Genomic DNA, 14,853 nt, shown 5'->3' on the forward strand with positions numbered 1-14,853 from the left:
TCATGGAGTTTCCAGAGGATTGCCTTTCACTCACTCCTGGCTTATTAACCAGTTTGGATAAATAGATTGATAAGAAAGCAGCTCTTACTCCTAAAGTTTAGGCATTCTCAAATGAATGACTGTTAACATATGTCTGCCCCACAGAGACAGATCACTTCTAATAAGTGGGTTCTCTATATGTCACTGATTGCAGACATACTAACTAGAGCTATCGGTATGGTCTTGAATGCGAAAACTCTTATTTTCTCATATGAAAATGTAGTTTTTCATACTTCCAAAAAAAGTGCCTTAAGCATGGTCTTCAATGTGTGCGCGCACGTGGACATTCATATGCAACTACGTTTCCATACAGAGTCTCAAAATCATAGATATATTCATACCTCAGTAAGAATACATGTTGCAATTAACATCCTGCGTGCAGACTGGCCTTGTAGCTCAGTGGCAGAGCACTGGTCTTGTAAACCAGGGGTCATGAGTTCAAGCCTCATCAGGGCCTTTTTACATGAGTCTTTCTGTATGTTGTTTTCAAGTCATTCTTCCCTGGAGTCACACCTTGCTTTAGGATTGCTTATTGCCAAGCTTCCCTTTCCTGCTTTCATATTATCAAGAAAATATCATGAAGATCATTGAATTATAAATTATTGCCTCACCCCTTCCGATCGCCTGACGAACGCCTGACAAACGCCATTCTCACCCTGGCGGGCAAGCCCTGCCGGGCAAAGCCAAATAAGCCATGCATATTTACAGTTCCTTTGAAAGGCAGAGCGAGGACTAGGACCTCTGTTCCGACTGAATCTGCATCCACAGAAAGGATGTTATAAGGCCCTACAAATTTCACCAAGGAGATGTGAAAGTCTTCCCCCATAAAATACTTTTTTTCCCAGATACCCCGGCTCTTAGGCAAATGAGGTTACTCCTCAAAACCCCACCCCCACTCACCATAAATATCCTTCTCTCCTGCTGTCCATTCAAATGATACAAGGTATCTTGTACATAGAGAGAAAGGGAGAATAGGCAGACTTGCTTCAAAGATTTGATGACTTTGGATGGGTGGGTTGAATGAAGAAGTGAACCTGGTTTCTGGGAAAGGAGTATCGAGATGAAGATGAGGAAAAGTGAACATGGACCACATTCATAGGTTAGAGAAATACATTTAATAGGTTGAATGGTTTTGAAAAGTGAACTTCGAGCAGTAATTGTTGTTTTTTAAACTGCAAAGAAATTAAAAATGAATGTGGGATTGGAGGCACACTCTGAGCAGAAAAGCACCATAAGCTGCTATGGTGCAACTCAAGATGGTGAATAGAACCTTTAATATGATGATGCTCTTCTTTTGCTAGTTTTTTCGAGTCACCTTTTATTGTAAGTAGCTGATACAGCATTTTTTGCAGCTCTTCAGTTTATGGTTATCATGTGAGAACACTGTTTTCATCATATTTATTATTCTACAAATGTATTTTTAAATGCACTGATGTGGTGTTTGCATGAAATGCAAGATGGCACATCATGGAATGTTTAAACTGAGCATCGCGGAGGATATGTGATATTTGGCACCCAGAGGAGTAGGACACGTAGATCCTATAAGAAGTAAAGACTCTCTAGCAAGGGCCGTCCATACTCTGAGTTTAAACTTTACTTTTTGTGAAATGGTTTATGAAAAACAACACGGCTGCTCCAGGTGAGGCTCGAACTCACAACCTCGGCATGGCTCAGTGCAAGTACTGCTGTATAAGTACCGCGCGCTAACCGATTGCGCCACTGGAGCTCTCTCTTTTCACATCTCCCCAGGTGAGCCATCTACAGCTGACCAAGTAGATGACAGACACTGCTCCATCATTCACTGTGCAAGATCGACTCACATGCTAGCATGTTATCATGACTATTAAAAATACAGTCCAAACGGAATGGATTCTATAATTGTCCTATAACATATGCTCTGTCTATTCAAAACCCCATAGAATTATATCTTGACAGTTCTGACAAAGTCTAGGGGAATCTTATGAATATTTGTAATAAGCACATAGTAAGAATTTCCCAAAAATGAAATGTAGGTCCCTGATTGGGGGAAGACGTGGAATGTGAGATCTTGCCTCAGCTGTTTTTTTCTTTTTTAGGTACAGTATATTGACACTTCAGTACCTTTTGTGAAGCAAGGTTTCAGATGGGGCTGTAGGGCAGACGAGGTGGCCGAGTGGTTAAGGCGATGAACTGCTAATCCATTGTGCTCTGCACGCGTGGGTTCGAATCCCACCTTCGTCGGAAAGCCATCAGAGTCTCTTTTGATGGCCAGCATTTCTTGTAGTATAATTACACTCTCTTTCAAGACAGAGCCAGGATCCGCTAGATGGGATCATCTGACTGTTCCATTTTAACAAATATGTCAAATAAAGTGAAGTATTTTGTGCGTAATAGAAATTAGATCTTTCATGGAGTTTCCAGAGGATTGCCTTTCACTCACTCCTGGCTTATTAACCAGTTTGGATAAATAGATTGATAAGAAAGCAGCTCTTACTCCTAAAGTTTAGGCCGTCTCAAATGAATGACTGTTAACATATGTCTGCCCCACAGAGACAGATCACTTCTAATAAGTGGGTTCTCTATATGTCACTGATTGCAGACATACTAACTAGAGCTATCGGTATGGTCTTGAATGCGAAAACTCTTATTTTCTCATATGAAAATGTAGTTTTTCATACTTCCAAAAAAAGTGCCTTAAGCATGGTCTTCAATGTGTGCGCGCACGTGGACATTCATATGCAACTACGTTTCCATACAGAGTCTCAAAATCATAGATATATTCATACCTCAGTAAGAATACATGTTGCAATTTACATCCTGCGTGCAGACTGGCCTTGTAGCTCAGTGGCAGAGCACTGGTCTTGTAAACCAGGGGTCATGAGTTCAAGCCTCATCAGGGCCTTTTTACATGAGTCTTTCTGTATGTTGTTTTCAAGTCATTCTTCCCTGGAGTCACACCTTGCTTTAGGATTGCTTATTGCCAAGCTTCCCTTTCCTGCTTTCATATTATCAAGAAAATATCATGAAGATCATTGAATTATAAATTATTGCCTCACCCCTTCCGATCGCCTGACGAACGCCTGACAAACGCCATTCTCACCCTGCCGGGCAAGCCCTGCCGGGCAAAGCCAAATAAGCCATGCATATTTACAGTTCCTTTGAAAGGCAGAGCGAGGACTAGGACCTCTGTTCCGACTGAATCTGCATCCACAGAAAGGATGTTATAAGGCCCTACAAATTTCACCAAGGAGATGTGAAAGTCTTCCCCCATAAAATACTTTTTTTCCCAGATACCCCGGCTCTTAGGCAAATGAGGTTACTCCTCAAAACCCCACCCCCACTCACCATAAATATCCTTCTCTCCTGCTGTCCATTCAAATGATACAAGGTATCTTGTACATAGAGAGAAAGGGAGAATAGGCAGACTTGCTTCAAAGATTTGGTGACTTTGGATGGGTGGGTTGAATGAAGAAGTGAACCTGGTTTCTGGGAAAGGAGTATCGAGATGAAGATGAGGAAAAGTGAACATGGACCACATTCATAGGTTAGAGAAATACATTTAATAGGTTGAATGGTTTTGAAAAGTGAACTTCGAGCAGTAATTGTTGTTTTTTAAACTGCAAAGAAATTAAAAATGAATGTGGGATTGGAGGCACACTCTGAGCAGAAAAGCACCATAAGCTGCTATGGTGCAACTCAAGATGGTGAATAGAACCTTTAATATGATGATGCTCTTCTTTTGCTAGTTTTTTCGAGTCACCTTTTATTGTAAGTAGCTGATACAGCATTTTTTGCAGCTCTTCAGTTTATGGTTATCATGTGAGAACACTGTTTTCATCATATTTATTATTCTACAAATGTATTTTTAAATGCACTGATGTGGTGTTTGCATGAAATGCAAGATGGCACATCATGGAATGTTTAAACTGAGCATCGCGGAGGATATGTGATATTTGGCACCCAGAGGAGTAGGACACGTAGATCCTATAAGAAGTAAAGACTCTCTAGCAAGGGCCGTCCATACTCTGAGTTTAAACTTTACTTTTTGTGAAATGGTTTATGAAAAACAACACGGCTGCTCCAGGTGAGGCTCGAACTCACAACCTCGGCATGGCTCAGTGCAAGTACTGCTGTATAAGTACCGCGCGCTAACCGATTGCGCCACTGGAGCTCTCTCTTTTGACATCTCCCCAGGTGAGCCATCTACAGCTGACCAAGTAGATGACAGACACTGCTCCATCATTCACTGTGCAAGATCGACTCACATGCTAGCATGTTATCATGACTATTAAAAATACAGTCCAAACGGAATAGATTCTATAATTGTCCTATAACATATGCTCTGTCTATTCAAAACCCCATAGAATTATATCTTGACAGTTCTGACAAAGTCTCGGGGAATCTTATGAATATTTGTAATTAGCACATAGTAAGAATTTCCCAAAAATGAAATGTAGGTCCCTGATTGGGGGAAGACGTGGAATGTGAGATCTTGCCTCAGCTGTTTTTTTCTTTTTTAGGTACAGTATATTGACACTTCAGTACCTTTTGTGAAGCAAGGTTTCAGATGGGGCTGTAGGGCAGACGAGGTGGCCGAGTGGTTAAGGCGATGGACTGCTAATCCATTGTGCTCTGCACGCGTGGGTTCGAATCCCACCTTCGTCGGAAAGCCATCAGAGTCTCTTTTGATGGCCAGCATTTCTTGTAGTATAATTACACTCTCTTTCAAGACAGAGCCAGGATCCGCTAGATGGGATCATCTGACTGTTCCATTTTAACAAATATGTCAAATAAAGTGAAGTATTTTGTGCGTAATAGAAATTAGATCTTTCATGGAGTTTCCAGAGGATTGCCTTTCACTCACTCCTGGCTTATTAACCAGTTTGGATAAATAGATTGATAAGAAAGCAGCTCTTACTCCTAAAGTTTAGGCCGTCTCAAATGAATGACTGTTAACATATGTCTGCCCCACAGAGACAGATCACTTCTAATAAGTGGGTTCTCTATATGTCACTGATTGCAGACATACTAACTAGAGCTATCGGTATGGTCTTGAATGCGAAAACTCTTATTTTCTCATATGAAAATGTAGTTTTTCATACTTCCAAAAAAAGTGCCTTAAGCATGGTCTTCAATGTGTGCGCGCACGTGGACATTCATATGCAACTACGTTTCCATACAGAGTCTCAAAATCATAGATATATTCATACCTCAGTAAGAATACATGTTGCAATTTACATCCTGCGTGCAGACTGGCCTTGTAGCTCAGTGGCAGAGCACTGGTCTTGTAAACCAGGGGGTCATGAGTTCAAGCCTCATCAGGGCCTTTTTACATGAGTCTTTCTGTATGTTGTTTTCAAGTCATTCTTCCCTGGAGTCACACCTTGCTTTAGGATTGCTTATTGCCAAGCTTCCCTTTCCTGCTTTCATATTATCAAGAAAATATCATGAAGATCATTGAATTATAAATTATTGCCTCACCCCTTCCGATCGCCTGACGAACGCCTGACAAACGCCATTCTCACCCTGCCGGGCAAGCCCTGCCGGGCAAAGCCAAATAAGCCATGCATATTTACAGTTCCTTTGAAAGGCAGAGCGAGGACTAGGACCTCTGTTCCGACTGAATCTGCATCCACAGAAAGGATGTTATAAGGCCCTACAAATTTCACCAAGGAGATGTGAAAGTCTTCCCCCATAAAATACTTTTTTTCCCAGATACCCCGGCTCTTAGGCAAATGAGGTTACTCCTCAAAACCCCACCCCCACTCACCATAAATATCCTTCTCTCCTGCTGTCCATTCAAATGATACAAGGTATCTTGTACATAGAGAGAAAGGGAGAATAGGCAGACTTGCTTCAAAGATTTGGTGACTTTGGATGGGTGGGTTGAATGAAGAAGTGAACCTGGTTTCTGGGAAAGGAGTATCGAGATGAAGATGAGGAAAAGTGAACATGGACCACATTCATAGGTTAGAGAAATACATTTAATAGGTTGAATGGTTTTGAAAAGTGAACTTCGAGCAGTAATTGTTATTTTTTAAACTGCAAAGAAATTAAAAATGAATGTGGGATTGGAGGCACACTCTGAGCAGAAAAGCACCATAAGCTGCTATGGTGCAACTCAAGATGGTGAATAGAACCTTTAATATGATGATGCTCTTCTTTTGCTAGTTTTTTCGAGTCACCTTTTATTGTAAGTAGCTAATACAGCATTTTTTGCAGCTCTTCAGTTTATGGTTATCATGTGAGAACACTGTTTTCATTATATTTATTATTCTACAAATGTATTTTTAAATGCACTGATGTGGTGTTTGCATGAAATGCAAGATGGCACATCATGGAATGTTTAAACTGAGCATCGCGGAGGATATGTGATATTTGGCACCCAGAGGAGTAGGACACGTAGATCCTATAAGAAGTAAAGACTCTCTAGCAAGGGCCGTCCATACTCTGAGTTTAAACTTTACTTTTTGTGAAATGGTTTATGAAAAACAACACAGCTGCTCCAGGTGAGGCTTGAACTCACAACCTCGGCATGGCTCAGTGCAAGTACTGCTGTATAAGTACCGCGCGCTAACCGATTGCACCACTGGAGCTCTCTCTTTTCACATCTCCCCAGGTGAGCCATCTACAGCTGACCAAGTAGATGACAGACACTGCTCCATCATTCACTGTGCAAGATCGACTCACATGCTAGCATGTTATCATGACTATTAAAAATACAGTCCAAACGGAATAGATTCTATAATTGTCCTATAACATATGCTCTGTCTATTCAAAACCCCATAGAATTATATCTTGACAGTTCTGACAAAGTCTCGGGGAATCTTATGAATATTTGTAATTAGCACATAGTAAGAATTTCCCAAAAATGAAATGTAGGTCCCTGATTGGGGGAAGACGTGGAATGTGAGATCTTGCCTCAGCTGTTTTTTTCTTTTTTAGGTACAGTATATTGACACTTCAGTACCTTTTGTGAAGCAAGGTTTCAGATGGAGCTGTAGGGCAGACGAGGTGGCCGAGTGGTTAAGGCGATGGACTGCTAATCCATTGTGCTCTGCACGCGTGGGTTCGAATCCCACCTTCGTCGGAAAGCCATCAGAGTCTCTTTTGATGGCCAGCATTTCTTGTAGTATAATTACACTCTCTTTCAAGACAGAGCCAGGATCCGCTAGATGGGATCATCTGACTGTTCCATTTTAACAAATATGTCAAATAAAGTGAAGTATTTTGTGCGTAATAGAAATTAGATCTTTCATGGAGTTTCCAGAGGATTGCCTTTCACTCACTCCTGGCTTATTAACCAGTTTGGATAAATAGATTGATAAGAAAGCAGCTCTTACTCCTAAAGTTTAGGCATTCTCAAATGAATGACTGTTAACATATGTCTGCCCCACAGAGACAGATCACTTCTAATAAGTGGGTTCTCTATATGTCACTGATTGCAGACATACTAACTAGAGCTATCGGTATGGTCTTGAATGCGAAAACTCTTATTTTCTCATATGAAAATGTAGTTTTTCATACTTCCAAAAAAAGTGCCTTAAGCATGGTCTTCAATGTGTGCGCGCACGTGGACATTCATATGCAACTACGTTTCCATACAGAGTCTCAAAATCATAGATATATTCATACCTCAGTAAGAATACATGTTGCAATTTACATCCTGCGTGCAGACTGGCCTTGTAGCTCAGTGGCAAAGCACTGGTCTTGTAAACCAGGGGTCATGAGTTCAAGCCTCATCAGGGCCTTTTTACATGAGTCTTTCTGTATGTTGTTTTCAAGTCATTCTTCCCTGGAGTCACACCATGCTTTAGGATTGCTTATTGCCAAGCTTCCCTTTCCTGCTTTCATATTATCAAGAAAATATCATGAAGATCATTGAATTATAAATTATTGCCTCACCCCTTCCGAACGCCTGACAAACGCCATTCTCACCCTGCCGGGCAAGCCCTGCCGGGCAAAGCCAAATAAGCCATGCATATTTACAGTTCCTTTGAAAGGCAGAGCGAGGACTAGGACCTCTGTTCCGACTGAATCTGCATCCACAGAAAGGATGTTATAAGGCCCTACAAATTTCACCAAGGAGATGTGAAAGTCTTCCCCCATAAAATACTTTTTTTCCCAGATACCCCGGCTCTTAGGCAAATGAGGTTACTCCTCAAAACCCCACCCCCACTCACCATAAATATCCTTCTCTCCTGCTGTCCATTCAAATGATACAAGGTATCTTGTACATAGAGAGAAAGGGAGAATAGGCAGACTTGCTTCAAAGATTTGGTGACTTTGGATGGGTGGGTTGAATGAAGAAGTGAACCTGGTTTCTGGGAAAGGAGTATCGAGATGAAGATGAGGAAAAGTGAACATGGACCACATTCATAGGTTAGAGAAATACATTTAATAGGTTGAATGGTTTTGAAAAGTGAACTTCGAGCAGTAATTGTTGTTTTTTAAACTGCAAAGAAATTAAAAATGAATGTGGGATTGGAGGCACACTCTGAGCAGAAAAGCACCATAAGCTGCTATGGTGCAACTCAAGATGGTGAATAGAACCTTTAATATGATGATGCTCTTCTTTTGCTAGTTTTTTCGAGTCACCTTTTATTGTAAGTAGCTGATACAGCATTTTTTGCAGCTCTTCAGTTTATGGTTATCATGTGAGAACACTGTTTTCATCATATTTATTATTCTACAAATGTATTTTTAAATGCACTGATGTGGTGTTTGCATGAAATGCAAGATGGCACATCATGGAATGTTTAAACTGAGCATCGCGGAGGATATGTGATATTTGGCACCCAGAGGAGTAGGACACGTAGATCCTATAAGAAGTAAAGACTCTCTAGCAAGGGCCGTCCATACTCTGAGTTTAAACTTTACTTTTTGTGAAATGGTTTATGAAAAACAACACGGCTGCTCCAGGTGAGGCTCGAACTCACAACCTCGGCATGGCTCAGTGCAAGTACTGCTGTATAAGTACCGCGCGCTAACCGATTGCGCCACTGGAGCTCTCTCTTTTGACATCTCCCCAGGTGAGCCATCTACAGCTGACCAAGTAGATGACAGACACTGCTCCATCATTCACTGTGCAAGATCGACTCACATGCTAGCATGTTATCATGACTATTAAAAATACAGTCCAAACGGAATAGATTCTATAATTGTCCTATAACATATGCTCTGTCTATTCAAAACCCCATAGAATTATATCTTGACAGTTCTGACAAAGTCTCGGGGAATCTTATGAATATTTGTAATTAGCACATAGTAAGAATTTCCCAAAAATGAAATGTAGGTCCCTGATTGGGGGAAGACGTGGAATGTGAGATCTTGCCTCAGCTGTTTTTTTCTTTTTTAGGTACAGTATATTGACACTTCAGTACCTTTTGTGAAGCAAGGTTTCAGATGGGGCTGTAGGGCAGACGAGGTGGCCGAGTGGTTAAGGCGATGGACTGCTAATCCATTGTGCTCTGCACGCGTGGGTTCGAATCCCACCTTCGTCGGAAAGCCATCAGAGTCTCTTTTGATGGCCAGCATTTCTTGTAGTATAATTACACTCTCTTTCAAGACAGAGCCAGGATCCGCTAGATGGGATCATCTGACTGTTCCATTTTAACAAATATGTCAAATAAAGTGAAGTATTTTGTGCGTAATAGAAATTAGATCTTTCATGGAGTTTCCAGAGGATTGCCTTTCACTCACTCCTGGCTTATTAACCAGTTTGGATAAATAGATTGATAAGAAAGCAGCTCTTACTCCTAAAGTTTAGGCATTCTCAAATGAATGACTGTTAACATATGTCTGCCCCACAGAGACAGATCACTTCTAATAAGTGGGTTCTCTATATGTCACTGATTGCAGACATACTAACTAGAGCTATCGGTATGGTCTTGAATGCGAAAACTCTTATTTTCTCATATGAAAATGTAGTTTTTCATACTTCCAAAAAAAGTGCCTTAAGCATGGTCTTCAATGTGTGCGCGCACGTGGACATTCATATGCAACTACGTTTCCATACAGAGTCTCAAAATCATAGATATATTCATACCTCAGTAAGAATACATGTTGCAATTTACATCCTGCTTGCAGACTGGCCTTGTAGCTCAGTGGCAGAGCACTGGTCTTGTAAACCAGGGGTCATGAGTTCAAGCCTCATCAGGGCCTTTTTACATGAGTCTTTCTGTATGTTGTTTTCAAGTCATTCTTCCCTGGAGTCACACCTTGCTTTAGGATTGCTTATTGCCAAGCTTCCCTTTCCTGCTTTCATATTATCAAGAAAATATCATGAAGATCATTGAATTATAAATTATTGCCTCACCCCTTCCGATCGCCTGACGAACGCCTGACAAACGCCATTCTCACCCTGGCGGGCAAGCCCTGCCGGGCAAAGCCAAATAAGCCATGCATATTTACAGTTCCTTTGAAAGGCAGAGCGAGGACTAGGACCTCTGTTCCGACTGAATCTGCATCCACAGAAAGGATGTTATAAGGCCCTACAAATTTCACCAAGGAGATGTGAAAGTCTTCCCCCATAAAATACTTTTTTTCCCAGATACCCCGGCTCTTAGGCAAATGAGGTTACTCCTCAAAACCCCACCCCCACTCACCATAAATATCCTTCTCTCCTGCTGTCCATTCAAATGATACAAGGTATCTTGTACATAGAGAGAAAGGGAGAATAGGCAGACTTGCTTCAAAGATTTGGTGACTTTGGATGGGTGGGTTGAATGAAGAAGTGAACCTGGTTTCTGGGAAAGGAGTATCGAGATGAAGATGAGGAAAAGTGAACATGGACCACATTCATAGGTTAGAGAAATACATTTAATAGGTTGAATGGTTTTGAAAAGTGAACTTCGAGCAGTAATTGTTGTTTTTTAAACTGCAAAGAAATTAAAAATGAATGTGGGATTGGAGGCACACTCTGAGCAGAAAAGCACCATAAGCTGCTATGGTGCAACTCAAGATGGTGAATAGAACCTTTAATATGATGATGCTCTTCTTTTGCTAGTTTTTTCGAGTCACCTTTTATTGTAAGTAGCTGATACAGCATTTTTTGCAGCTCTTCAGTTTATGGTTATCATGTGAGAACACTGTTTTCATCATATTTATTATTCTACAAATGTATTTTTAAATGCACTGATGTGGTGTTTGCATGAAATGCAAGATGGCACATCATGGAATGTTTAAACTGAGCATCGCGGAGGATATGTGATATTTGGCACCCAGAGGAGTAGGACACGTAGATCCTATAAGAAGTAAAGACTCTCTAGCAAGGGCCGTCCATACTCTGAGTTTAAACTTTACTTTTTGTGAAATGGTTTATGAAAAACAACACGGCTGCTCCAGGTGAGGCTTGAACTCACAACCTCGGCATGGCTCAGTGCAAGTACTGCTGTATAAGTACCGCGCGCTAACCGATTGCGCCACTGGAGCTCTCTCTTTTCACATCTCCCCAGGTGAGCCATCTACAGCTGACCAAGTAGATGACAGACACTGCTCCATCATTCACTGTGCAAGATCGACTCACATGCTAGCATGTTATCATGACTATTAAAAATACAGTCCAAACGGAATAGATTCTATAATTGTCCTATAACATATGCTCTGTCTATTCAAAACCCCATAGAATTATATCTTGACAGTTCTGACAAAGTCTCGGGGAATCTTATGAATATTTGTAATTAGCACATAGTAAGAATTTCCCAAAAATGAAATGTAGGTCCCTGATTGGGGGAAGACGTGGAATGTGAGATCTTGCCTCAGCTGTTTTTTTCTTTTTTAGGTACAGTATATTGACACTTCAGTACCTTTTGTGAAGCAAGGTTTCAGATGGGGCTGTAGGGCAGACGAGGTGGCTGAGTGGTTAAGGCGATGGACTGCTAATCCATTGTGCTCTGCACGCGTGGGTTCGAATCCCACCTTCGTCGGAAAGCCATCAGAGTCTCTTTTGATGGCCAGCATTTCTTGTAGTATAATTACACTCTCTTTCAAGACAGAGCCAGGATCCGCTAGATGGGATCATCTGACTGTTCCATTTTAACAAATATGTCAAATAAAGTGAAGTATTTTGTGCGTAATAGAAATTAGATCTTTCATGGAGTTTCCAGAGGATTGCCTTTCACTCACTCCTGGCTTATTAACCAGTTTGGATAAATAGATTGATAAGAAAGCAGCTCTTACTCCTAAAGTTTAGGCATTCTCAAATGAATGACTGTTAACATATGTCTGCCCCACAGAGACAGATCACTTCTAATAAGTGGGTTCTCTATATGTCACTGATTGCAGACATACTAACTAGAGCTATCGGTATGGTCTTGAATGCGAAAACTCTTATTTTCTCATATGAAAATGTAGTTTTTCATACTTCCAAAAAAAGTGCCTTAAGCATGGTCTTCAATGTGTGCGCGCACGTGGACATTCATATGCAACTACGTTTCCATATAGAGTCTCAAAATCATAGATATATTCATACCTCAGTAAGAATACATGTTGCAATTTACATCCTGCGTGCAGACTGGCCTTGTAGCTCAGTGGCAGAGCACTGGTCTTGTAAACCAGGGGTCATGAGTTCAAGCCTCATCAGGGCCTTTTTACATGAGTCTTTCTGTATGTTGTTTTCAAGTCATTCTTCCCTGGAGTCACACCTTGCTTTAGGATTGCTTATTGCCAAGCTTCCCTTTCCTGCTTTCATATTATCAAGAAAATATCATGAAGATCATTGAATTATAAATTATTGCCTCACCCCTTCCGATCGCCTGACGAACGCCTGACAAACGTCATTCTCACCCTGCCGGGCAAAGCCAAATAAGCCATGCATATTTACAGTTCCTTTGAAAGGCAGAGCGAGGACTAGGACCTCTGTTCCGACTGAATCTGCATCCACAGAAAGGATGTTATAAGGCCCTACAAATTTCACCAAGGAGATGTGAAAGTCTTCCCCCATAAAATACTTTTTTTCCCAGATACCCCGGCTCTTAGGCAAATGAGGTTACTCCTCAAAACCCCACCCCCACTCACCATAAATATCCTTCTCTCCTGCTGTCCATTCAAATGATACAAGGTATCTTGTACATAGAGAGAAAGGGAGAATAGGCAGACTTGCTTCAAAGATTTGGTGACTTTGGATGGGTGGGTTGAATGAAGAAGTGAACCTGGTTTCTGGGAAAGGAGTATCGAGATGAAGATGAGGAAAAGTGAACATGGACCACATTCATAGGTTAGAGAAATACATTTAATAGGTTGAATGGTTTTGAAAAGTGAACTTCGAGCAGTAATTGTTGTTTTTTAAACTGCAAAGAAATTAAAAATGAATGTGGGATTGGAGGCACACTCTGAGCAGAAAAGCACCATAAGCTGCTATGGTGCAACTCAAGATGGTGAATAGAACCTTTAATATGATGATGCTCTTCTTTTGCTAGTTTTTTCGAGTCACCTTTTATTGTAAGTAGCTGATACAGCATTTTTTGCAGCTCTTCAGTTTATGGTTATCATGTGAGAACACTGTTTTCATCATATTTATTATTCTACAAATGTATTTTTAAATGCACTGATGTGGTGTTTGCATGAAATGCAAGATGGCACATCATGGAATGTTTAAACTGAGCATCGCGGAGGATATGTGATATTTGGCACCCAGAGGAGTAGGACACGTAGATCCTATAAGAAGTAAAGACTCTCTAGCAAGGGCCGTCCATACTCTGAGTTTAAACTTTACTTTTTGTGAAATGGTTTATGAAAAACAACACGGCTGCTCCAGGTGAGGCTCGAACTCACAACCTCGGCATGGCTCAGTGCAAGTACTGCTGTATAAGTACCGCGCGCTAACCGATTGCGCCACTGGAGCTCTCTCTTTTGACATCTCCCCAGGTGAGCCATCTACAGCTGACCAAGTAGATGACAGACACTGCTCCATCATTCACTGTGCAAGATCGACTCACATGCTAGCATGTTATCATGACTATTAAAAATACAGTCCAAACGGAATAGATTCTATAATTGTCCTATAACATATGCTCTGTCTATTCAAAACCCCATAGAATTATATCTTGACAGTTCTGACAAAGTCTCGGGGAATCTTATGAATATTTGTAATTAGCACATAGTAAGAATTTCCCAAAAATGAAATGTAGGTCCCTGATTGGGGGAAGACGTGGAATGTGAGATCTTGCCTCAGCTGTTTTTTTCTTTTTTAGGTACAGTATATTGACACTTCAGTACCTTTTGTGAAGCAAGGTTTCAGATGGGGCTGTAGGGCAGACGAGGTGGCCGAGTGGTTAAGGCGATGGACTGCTAATCCATTGTGCTCTGCACGCGTGGGTTCGAATCCCACCTTCGTCGGAAAGCCATCAGAGTCTCTTTTGATGGCCAGCATTTCTTGTAGTATAATTACACTCTCTTTCAAGACAGAGCCAGGATCCGCTAGATGGGATCATCTGACTGTTCCATTTTAACAAATATGTCAAATAAAGTGAAGTATTTTGTGCGTAATAGAAATTAGATCTTTCATGGAGTTTCCAGAGGATTGCCTTTCACTCACTCCTGGCTTATTAACCAGTTTGGATAAATAGATTGATAAGAAAGCAGCTCTTACTCCTAAAGTTTAGGCATTCTCAAATGAATGACTGTTAACATATGTCTGCCCCACAGAGACAGATCACTTCTAATAAGTGGGTTCTCTATATGTCACTGATTGCAGACATACTAACTAGAGCTATCGGTATGGTCTTGAATGCGAAAACTCTTATTTTCTCATATGAAAATGTAGTTTTTCATACTTCCAAAAAAAGTGCCTTAAGCATGGTCTTCAATGTGTGCGCGCACGTGGACATTCATATG

The 14,853-nt window shown here is 41.0% G+C and overlaps 14 non-coding genes across 14 annotated transcripts; 8 read left to right on the forward strand and 6 right to left on the reverse strand.

The window, feature by feature from the left end:
* Positions 1 to 424: 424 nt before the first annotated feature.
* Positions 425 to 496, forward strand: TRNAT-UGU (transfer RNA threonine (anticodon UGU)). The gene has a single exon. It is a non-coding gene; the product is annotated as a tRNA-Thr (tRNA).
* A 1,174-nt stretch (positions 497 to 1,670) lies between these two features.
* Positions 1,671 to 1,765, reverse strand: TRNAI-UAU (transfer RNA isoleucine (anticodon UAU)). Its single transcript has 2 exons — positions 1,728 to 1,765; positions 1,671 to 1,706 (listed from the first exon to the last, which is right to left on the reverse strand). It is a non-coding gene; the product is annotated as a tRNA-Ile (tRNA).
* Positions 1,766 to 2,848: 1,083 nt separating this feature from the next.
* On the forward strand, positions 2,849 to 2,920 carry TRNAT-UGU (transfer RNA threonine (anticodon UGU)). The gene has a single exon. It is a non-coding gene; the product is annotated as a tRNA-Thr (tRNA).
* Positions 2,921 to 4,094: 1,174 nt separating this feature from the next.
* On the reverse strand, positions 4,095 to 4,189 carry TRNAI-UAU (transfer RNA isoleucine (anticodon UAU)). The gene is made up of 2 exons: positions 4,152 to 4,189; positions 4,095 to 4,130 (listed from the first exon to the last, which is right to left on the reverse strand). It is a non-coding gene; the product is annotated as a tRNA-Ile (tRNA).
* A 412-nt stretch (positions 4,190 to 4,601) lies between these two features.
* On the forward strand, positions 4,602 to 4,683 carry TRNAS-GCU (transfer RNA serine (anticodon GCU)). The gene has a single exon. It is a non-coding gene; the product is annotated as a tRNA-Ser (tRNA).
* A 1,836-nt stretch (positions 4,684 to 6,519) lies between these two features.
* TRNAI-UAU (transfer RNA isoleucine (anticodon UAU)) lies at positions 6,520 to 6,614 on the reverse strand. The gene is made up of 2 exons: positions 6,577 to 6,614; positions 6,520 to 6,555 (listed from the first exon to the last, which is right to left on the reverse strand). It is a non-coding gene; the product is annotated as a tRNA-Ile (tRNA).
* Positions 6,615 to 7,026: 412 nt separating this feature from the next.
* Positions 7,027 to 7,108, forward strand: TRNAS-GCU (transfer RNA serine (anticodon GCU)). The gene has a single exon. It is a non-coding gene; the product is annotated as a tRNA-Ser (tRNA).
* A 1,824-nt stretch (positions 7,109 to 8,932) lies between these two features.
* On the reverse strand, positions 8,933 to 9,027 carry TRNAI-UAU (transfer RNA isoleucine (anticodon UAU)). Its single transcript has 2 exons — positions 8,990 to 9,027; positions 8,933 to 8,968 (listed from the first exon to the last, which is right to left on the reverse strand). It is a non-coding gene; the product is annotated as a tRNA-Ile (tRNA).
* Positions 9,028 to 9,439: 412 nt separating this feature from the next.
* On the forward strand, positions 9,440 to 9,521 carry TRNAS-GCU (transfer RNA serine (anticodon GCU)). The gene has a single exon. It is a non-coding gene; the product is annotated as a tRNA-Ser (tRNA).
* Positions 9,522 to 10,110: 589 nt separating this feature from the next.
* TRNAT-UGU (transfer RNA threonine (anticodon UGU)) lies at positions 10,111 to 10,182 on the forward strand. Its single transcript has one exon. It is a non-coding gene; the product is annotated as a tRNA-Thr (tRNA).
* Positions 10,183 to 11,356: 1,174 nt separating this feature from the next.
* Positions 11,357 to 11,451, reverse strand: TRNAI-UAU (transfer RNA isoleucine (anticodon UAU)). Its single transcript has 2 exons — positions 11,414 to 11,451; positions 11,357 to 11,392 (listed from the first exon to the last, which is right to left on the reverse strand). It is a non-coding gene; the product is annotated as a tRNA-Ile (tRNA).
* Positions 11,452 to 12,534: 1,083 nt separating this feature from the next.
* On the forward strand, positions 12,535 to 12,606 carry TRNAT-UGU (transfer RNA threonine (anticodon UGU)). Its single transcript has one exon. It is a non-coding gene; the product is annotated as a tRNA-Thr (tRNA).
* Positions 12,607 to 13,766: 1,160 nt separating this feature from the next.
* On the reverse strand, positions 13,767 to 13,861 carry TRNAI-UAU (transfer RNA isoleucine (anticodon UAU)). The gene is made up of 2 exons: positions 13,824 to 13,861; positions 13,767 to 13,802 (listed from the first exon to the last, which is right to left on the reverse strand). It is a non-coding gene; the product is annotated as a tRNA-Ile (tRNA).
* A 412-nt stretch (positions 13,862 to 14,273) lies between these two features.
* Positions 14,274 to 14,355, forward strand: TRNAS-GCU (transfer RNA serine (anticodon GCU)). The gene has a single exon. It is a non-coding gene; the product is annotated as a tRNA-Ser (tRNA).
* The last annotated feature ends 498 nt before the right edge of the window (positions 14,356 to 14,853 follow it).

Source organism: Triturus cristatus, chromosome 12, assembly GCF_964204655.1.
Source record: "Triturus cristatus chromosome 12, aTriCri1.1, whole genome shotgun sequence".
In the NCBI taxonomy this organism is placed as follows: Eukaryota; Metazoa; Chordata; class Amphibia; order Caudata; family Salamandridae; genus Triturus; species Triturus cristatus.